This window comes from Lipotes vexillifer, unplaced genomic scaffold (genome assembly GCF_000442215.2).
Source record: "Lipotes vexillifer unplaced genomic scaffold, Lipotes_vexillifer_v1.1 scaffold977, whole genome shotgun sequence".
Taxonomy (NCBI): domain Eukaryota; kingdom Metazoa; phylum Chordata; class Mammalia; order Artiodactyla; family Lipotidae; genus Lipotes; species Lipotes vexillifer.
The window spans coordinates 1,121,207-1,129,708 of NW_006783088.1; positions in this window are offsets into that span (position 1 = coordinate 1,121,207).

The window sequence follows — 8,502 nt, forward strand, 5'->3', positions numbered from 1 at the left end:
CGTGGGCCATGGCCGCTGAGCCTGCGCGTCCGGAGCCTGTGCTCCGCAACGGGAGAGGCCACAGCAGTGAGAGGCCCGCATACCGCAAAAAAAAATATATGTTTTACTTAACCCAATATGTTACAAATATAGTCACTTCAGCATGTCATCAATATTTTAAAATTAGTAATGAGCTGTATTCCATCCTTTTTTTCATAGTAAGTCTTCAACATCTGAAGTGTATCTTTCTCTTACGACACATCTCAGGTGGGACCAGCCACCTTTCAAGAGCTCAATAACCACATTGGCTAGTGGCTACCATCCTGGCTATGGCAGGACTGAGTCTCCTTACAGAGGGTGAGGTTCACCCCTGCCCTTCTCCCAGCACCAGGGGGCTTCCAGAGGCCAAGGTCTTAGGAACACAGTGAGGCAATCTAATCTCCAAGTAGATATTTGTAACTTAGGGAACAAGATACCCATTTCAAGGGGCCCCTGCCCCACCCAAAACAATGCCCACTCCTGGACCCATAAACAAAGCAGCCTGCAGGTTGTCTGTTAGGTCCTTTTCAGAGACTTGGACCTCAAACATTCCACACCACGCCCCATGTCAGAAGAAAGTTATAAATCCTCAGGGTGTATATTAGCCTAACCCCACCCCACACATAGACGTACTTCCACCCAGGCTTTACACACCCTGCTTCTTCCCCTGGTACTCAGTGTGCCTAATGCAAGACTGCAGACCCATGGGGCCCTCAGACCCTGCCCTGTGTGTCATGATCAGTTCACCAACCCTTCACCCACATCTGCTTCCTGGTAGACAGAGATCATGCTCCATTGACCCTAGAGCCTCTGTTCGATTGATAAATTCCCAAGCCTGATGAACTCATTTCTAGTTAAGGTACCAGACCTAGGATTGGGGCCCCCGATTGGAGACTTATAACCTCTTATTATGGGTGGGATCCTCCCCTGTCCTTGTTCTGCCAGAATGTACATCCTGAAATCCACCCATCCCAGCTCAAACAAAGAGCATGCAGGGGCTTGGATAGGAAAAGATGGAAAAATGCTGAGGCTAAGACCAGCTAAGGGGAAGAAATCCCAAAATTTTCCAAACATTTTTTCACTGGATATGTTCCCAGATAATCATTCAGCAGCTTTAAGGTTTGTTTGTTTAATCTTTATACTCCTAGTGCATGAGACCTGGCATATAGTAGGATCTCAATTAATACATGTATGAATTTGTTGTAGGTGGCAAATACAGCCCACACTCTGGGGGGGAGGGGGGGGGGTCTCTGAGAGGTCTCCATGTTTGAAGCTTAGGAAGGAATGAGCCCTTATCTGCACAGTTTTCCAGTGTCCTGACCCTTTATCCACAGAGGATTGGGTGGACAGCTAGATTTATGACTCCTGAGGTCAGTTCCAGCATCCTACCTGTGCCAAGCCTGTGCTCCAGGCTCACTTCCCTGCGTGGTCATTCAAGCCCCATCCCCAACTGTAGAGACCCTTATCCAGTCCCCTTCCCCTTGGGGCCACTGTTCAAGTTCCACTCACTTTTCTGGTTTTTAGGAACCTCTTCAGTTCTGGCTCTTGGGGATTTCCTTTCCTTAGATTTGAGCTCAATCATATCTTTCAAATTATTTTGTTAGTCGGGTTTTTTTTTTTCTGCATTTCTATGTTTGAGATAGAAAGGGCTTCCAGTTTTCTCTGTTAAAGTAACTGCGTTAGACCCAAGATGGAGTCGTGCTAAGCCCCATGTCAGCAAACAAAAACTCAACTAAATTTCTTTGCTCTGACAGAAAAGGAAGCCCTAGGTCAACCCATCACTGCTTACCTGCTCAGCCCAAGTTACCTGACCAGAATCCAAGACTTCCCTTTTCTCCATATGAGGAAAGCAACCCTGCTTTACCCAATCAGCAAATGCCCAGTTTCACTTCCTTGTTCCTGCTCGTGTGGGTCTGTGAAAATTTCTCACCTTGTACAGCTCTTCAGAGCTCCTTTCTATCGGCTAGACTGGATGCTGTCTGACTCATGAATCGCTGAATTAAAGCCTACTAGATCACTAAATTGCCTGTGGAAAATTTTCTTTTAACACAGCTAAGTCTCCCATACTGACTGAAAATGCCAGGCTGATGTACTAATGCAAAGCTGATCATCTAAATTTCGGGCTGAAAACCCTTCATTGATTCCCATTTCCTTCCGCATAGAGTCCAAAGAGCATACGTAGCAAGGCCTCTCGTGATCTGACCTGGGTTGATTTCCTGGGCTGCTTCTCAGGCAACCCCATCCTCACACCCTTCATGTCAACATCCCTGACATATCTGCTGTGCCCCCCAAGTCAGCCATGGTCTCTTACACCTCCTCCCTTTACATATGCTGCGTATCCACCTGGGACATTCTACCCCCCTCACTCCCACTCACCCAAATGTCATCTTCCACAGCAAGCATTCCCTCGCATCGACTCTGCAAGCCTGAGTCAATCCCCCACTTTCACGTTTGCGCTCTCTTAGTCCACCCAATTTCTTCTCACAGTGTATTATAATTATCTATCCTTATGGAATTATTTTCATTTTCTCAGGAAACACCGGGTTAAGCCTCCAGCAACCATTTTGTTCTATAAGACTCTACCCAGAGGCAAATTTTCCAGGAGGGTGACAAACCAAGGCTTCAGGGCTCCTTACCTGCCAGGACTCTTCCAAGGCCCTGGGAAGGCCATAGCTATGTGTTGACATCATCAGGTGTTTTTTGTAAAGTTTTAGAAAGAAGGTATTTTAGCCACAATTGGTTAAAACCACTGTATCTGGGCTTCCCTGGTGGCGCAGTGGTTTAGAATCTGCCTGCCAATGCAGGAGACACGGCTTCGAGCCCAGGTCCGGGAAGATCCCCCACGCCGCGAAGCAACTAAGCCCATGCACCACAACTACTGAGCCTGCGCTCTAGGACACACAACTACTGGGCCCGCACGCTACAACTACTGAGGCCCGCGCACCTTGAGCCCGTGTTTCGCAACGGGAGAGGCCACCGCAATGAGAGGCTCGCGCACCGCAACGAAGAGTAGACCCCGCTCGCTGCAACTAGAGAAAGCCCGCAAGCAGCAACGAAGACCCAACGCAGCCAAAAATAAATAAACAAACAAACAAAAAACACTGTATCTTTCCACCTTGATTTCCCCTCCATCCTCCTACCCTCCTGCAGCTTTAGAGTGACTGCTGGCGTTATGAAGTCCAGCTAAGGGTTAGTTGAGGTGAGAATATACTATGCTTGGGTTTATTGAATATATTTATATGATTTGTAAATGGTTTGGAATTTAGTTCAGTTATCAGTAGTCATCCCAGGGGAGAATGGCTTCTAGCAACACTGATATCACCCTCTGTACCAACTCTCCCAGAATCATGCATGAAAGTGCAGAGCCAGAACTCAGATCAGTACACTCATGTGACCTACAGCACTCAGATGCATGTGGGTTTGAAATGGGCAGAGAAGATAGTCTCTGGAAACCTCTTTCAACCATGAGACTTAACTAATACAAATACCATGCAATTGTTTTATATTGTAATGTTTTGGTATGTGTCAGCTAAAGAACATTTTTAATTTGTTGTGATTTATTTTCTCATCCATTCCAAGGAATCATTTTTTGTATGTATTCTTTTTCTTGTATTCTTGTATTCTTTTTCTTTTTCTTGTATTCTTTTTCTTAATGACGCCGCTGTAAAGATAAAATCTCCAAGCCCCATGAAACTTGGACTTGTCCCTACAGCTAACCCTCTGCCTCAGCTGACCCACATTCTCTCACTCAGAAATTTGGAATCTGGGGACTTCCAGTGGTTAGGACTCAGTGCTTTCACTGTAGTGGGCCTGGGTTCGATCCCTGGTCAGGCAACTAGGATCCTGCAAGCTGCATGGCCAAAAAAAACAAGAAGAAATTTGGAATTGGGATTTCTGTATCCCTGGAACGGTAACATGTAAACACAAAAACCGTGGGGTTATCACGTTTCTCTCTATGGATGAAGCACTGGGGAAAGCTAGTAGGCAGAGTAGCCAGAGGCAAAGAGTTGTGTCTACTTTCCTGCCTACTGGTTCCTGCCTTTTCCCTTACCTGTAGGGTCTGTTTTAGTTTTCTACTGCAGAAATGAAAATTACCCCAAAAGTTAGTAGCTTAAAATCACAAACATTCCTTATCTCACGGTTTCTGCAAGTCAAATATTCCAGAGCCACTGAGCCAAGGGTTTCTGCTCAAGGTTTCTCATGAGACTGCAGTCAAGATGTCAGCCAGAAACCTCGTACAACCCTGGTGGGAATGGAAATTGGTTCAGCCATTATGAAAGCAGTGTGGCAGTTCCTCAAAAAATTAAAAATAGAAATACCTTCTGATCCAGCAATCCCACTTCTGGATATATATCCAAAGGAAGTAATGTCAGGATCTAAAGAGATATCCATGATTATTGCAGCATTATTCACAATAGCCAAGGTATGGAAACTCTCTAAATGAATGGATAAAGAAATTGATAAAGAATGGACAAATGAATGGATAAAGACAATGTTATGGGCTTCCCTGGCGGCGCAGTGGTTGAGAGACCGCCTGCCGATGCAGTGGACACGGGTTCGTGCCCCGGTCCGGGAGGATCCCACATGCCGTGGAGCGGCTGAGCCCATGAGCCATGGCCGCTGAGCCTGCGCGTCCGGAGCCTGTGCTCCGCAACGGGAGAGGCCACAACAGTGAGGCCCGCGTACCGCAAAAAAAAAAAAAAAAAAAAAAAAAGTTATGATTTTCTGTAGGTGAGATTTATTCAGTAGATAAGTAACTGACACCTGGCTTTTTTACCCTTACGTAAGTGTATAAAACATTTTATATAACTTCATGCATTCAACAAATACACATAGTCTACTCTGTACCTGATCGTGGACTGAGTCCTGGAGATAATGTGGTGAATAAGAAAGTCCCTGTCCTCAAGGAATATATAGTCTTGCATTAAAATCCTTGTCAGACTATGTGTCCCAACTACCCCTGGGTGGCTCTGCCTGTGACCATCAGCCTCTCCAACCTGCTCTCGCTTACTGAGCATCCCCCATTTCTGGGTACTGGATGGAATATTGAGGCCAAGAGCCCCTGTCTTTGAGAAGTGGCTGTTTTAGAAGGGACCAGATGGTCAGAGAAACACAGTTGTCTGAAGTTTAATTTTAATGTTCTGTGAATACTTTTTCCCCTTGAATGCTGCAGGGGATCTGGACCAAAGACTGTGAGTGGGTGAAAGGAATAGAGAAATGAAAAACTAAAAATGACAAAAAAGGGAAGCAATGATACATTCTCACTTGAGAAATAACTGAGAAGAGATTGCAGGGTGTTGACGTGGGTGTATGCAAGTGATATGTAAATGTGACATCCATGACAGCTCAAATTGTTACAGTCCTTTTGTTTTATATAGTTGAATGTTGGTCATTGGGAATATTCTCCTGGGACCTATCGTGCAAATTTATTGATCACTAATCTCACTCACCCTCACTACCTATTTAATCAAGTGATTAAGGTGAGACATTTTTCCAATCTGACCCTTAGCATCTTTTTTTGCATGACAGAGTTAGATACATAATCTTCAAATTTCTTCCATATTATATATGTTCTTAGAACAGAGAGTGCTCGATTTCTTTGCCCTCAGTATTTCCAAAGAAACTACCCCAGGATTTTAACATTTCTTGAAAGGCTAAATCATGGTGCATAGGTAGGAGGAAGAAAAGGAGAGGATAGGAAAAGAAAGTTGTGGGAAAGAATTAAACATAAAAGGAAGCATAAGAGAAGATAGAAAAATAGAGAGGAACTTGACAAAAGGTTGTAAAAAACTTCCCCACAACTCCCTAGGATCCACATAAATGCAGAGTCATAGGTCATCTGTTCCTTCCCAGTAGGAGCATCAGCCACAATGCTAGGTATATATTAAGTTCTCAAATATTTTAAGTTGTTGAACTGAGCCAGATTGAATTCCATTTCATTGAATTTATTGTCTCTATGGCTAGCAAAGTCCCCTGTACTAGAGGGGTCAGAGCAGAGGTATAATGCCCACCTGGTGGGGATGTCGACAAGGTGAATCACACAACAGCCAACGCCTTTTGGAGTGACCCCTGATGTCCCTTCCAGCTCTGTGAGTCTACATCTCTATGACAATTTAGTCAGATTAGATTGAATTGAATTCCCTGAAACTCAAATTTTAAGCTCAGAAACACCTGAGTCTGTATTTGCAAATCCTGTTGTAGCCTGCTCTGCCCCAGATCTAATCAATTATTCCCATGTGCAATACCCAATGATCCTTTCGGGCTTAATTGTTGGGGAAAGTATCAGATTCTCTGGTCCTGCTGCCCTTCCTGAGATGGCATTAGTCAATTTTCAGTTCACTTTTCTGTTCCTTTCATTTGCCCCAAGTCATTTTCTTCTATTATTCAACCAATAAGTATTTATTGAGGACCACTGCATATCCTGCCTATGTGCTTGGAACTATATAGAATACAGAACATGCAAACATCTTGGTCCCTGCCCTCCAAGGTGCCTAGAGTTTGGCTGGAGAGGCAAAACTGCCACATGTTTAGTAATTTTCAAAATGAGCTTAAGGCAGTTTGTAACCAAGGACTAAGTGCACGTCCGTGGTGAAAATGCTGTAGGATTTCAGAGAAAAAGGAATATAGCTTTCAATTTGGGTGGTCTGGAGGAGGGGAATTTAAAAAAATATTTTTTATTTGTTATACAAATTTTAAAAGTTACTTTCCATTTACAGGTATTACAAAGTATTGGCTATATTCACCATGGAGTAGGAGAATTTTAAATTGGACATTTAAATATGGGATAGATGCATCTTAACTGGAGAAGAAAGAAGGCCATCTTAAGCTTGAAGAACAAGAAGACAGTAATTAGAGCAGGACATTACATGTAAAGGCCTGAGTGGATGGAGGACAGGGGCAGCCTACACTGAGACACATGGGAATGGAAGCTGAAGGGTTCAGCACAGAATAACAGGCAGCTATAACAATGTTTCTAAAAGCTGTCACCCTCAACATCTTCAGTCCTTGAGGCTGAAATCCAGCCACGTAAACACTGGGGGCTATTTATGACTGAGGGAGAAAGTGTTTTGTAGTCATCAGCTCTCAAAGGCTCATTCCAGCTACTCCCCACACTCAGCACCATCCCAGGAATGAAGCATGTGCTGGCAGCAGTGAGCATTATTTGCAGGAAGGTTGGCAATCAGCTGGCTAGAAGAGAAGGTGGGGTGAGATGTGGAGGTTTGAGTGAGAAAGGTAGACGGAGGAGGAAGGTTGAAGTGACAGACTGTAAGAAAGGTGGAGAAGAGGAGGCGTGCCTGAGGGATGATCATTAGTAAAAGCAGAGACACGTCCAGACAAAACTCCTCGCCACTTGCTGTGCGCGGCCCTGGGTCATTTCAGCACCGTTGTGACTGGACAGCACTCCTTCCTCAGCGTCTGTACGTGGTATCATTCCACCTCTACCTCAGATGCACCTTTTTCTTCTTCATTCTAATCACAATTTACCAATCACAGCCATTTAACAATCTTCAGCTGGCTGCTTCGTGGATTTCTGACACCTCCTTGGAGATGCCAGCATTTACTACCCCAAGGAAAATCTAGTCCACCACGATGGAATCAAATAGGTTACCCTTTTTATCTTTGTTTCCAGGCAGACAAAAGTATATTTGGAAATGAGTGAATCTAAACTGCAATCCATAGTCAATTAAGTTATCATTAACCAGAAGCACACTTTGTGCCAGGCACTACACCAATCTACACATTTTATGTGCTGCATTTCGTTTGGTTCTCCCAGCATTCCTTGTGAGCAGGGATTTTCAACCTCTCTTTACAGATGAGGAACCTGGAAGTCATAGAGACTATGTAATTTATACAAGGCTATACAACTAATAAATATCGGAACCAGGATTTAAGTCTGATTTAAGTGATTTCCAAGGCCACATTAGTGTGGACCACAGAATTTTAGGTGAAACACAAGTTAACAAATTTATCTTGGTTTTTATTTTAGTTTGCATACGTTAATTTGGTGAGTTCCTAGAGTCCTTTGTATTCAGCTCCTACCAGGTACCTATTCCTGCTTCCTTTAGATATTGAAGACAAGGACTTCCCTAAGACAAAGAAACAACTTGCAGTTTCTTGTAAATGGTAGATATTCGACTGATAGCCATTAAGTGAATTAATAAATGAATTCCTACACACATGCATGAATGAGTTAACAGTAGGCATTTATAAATAAGGATTTGAATGTGTAATAAAGAGAGAAGATAGTCAAAGTGGGATAAGAGGAAGTTTCCATTTTTCCTTCACAGAGAAAACAGTTCAAATATAGACACCAAATCCATCCAGGTCACACTTTTTGACCCTCCATTAATACAGTGGATTAAGTAGTCATTCCTGGCTCTCCTGCCAACCTAAGCCCAGTGTCACAGACCCAATAACCACTCCTACTCCTTCACCCTTGCCTGCCTCAAAGTATAGAGGTTTCATAAGCCAAACACTCTCTTT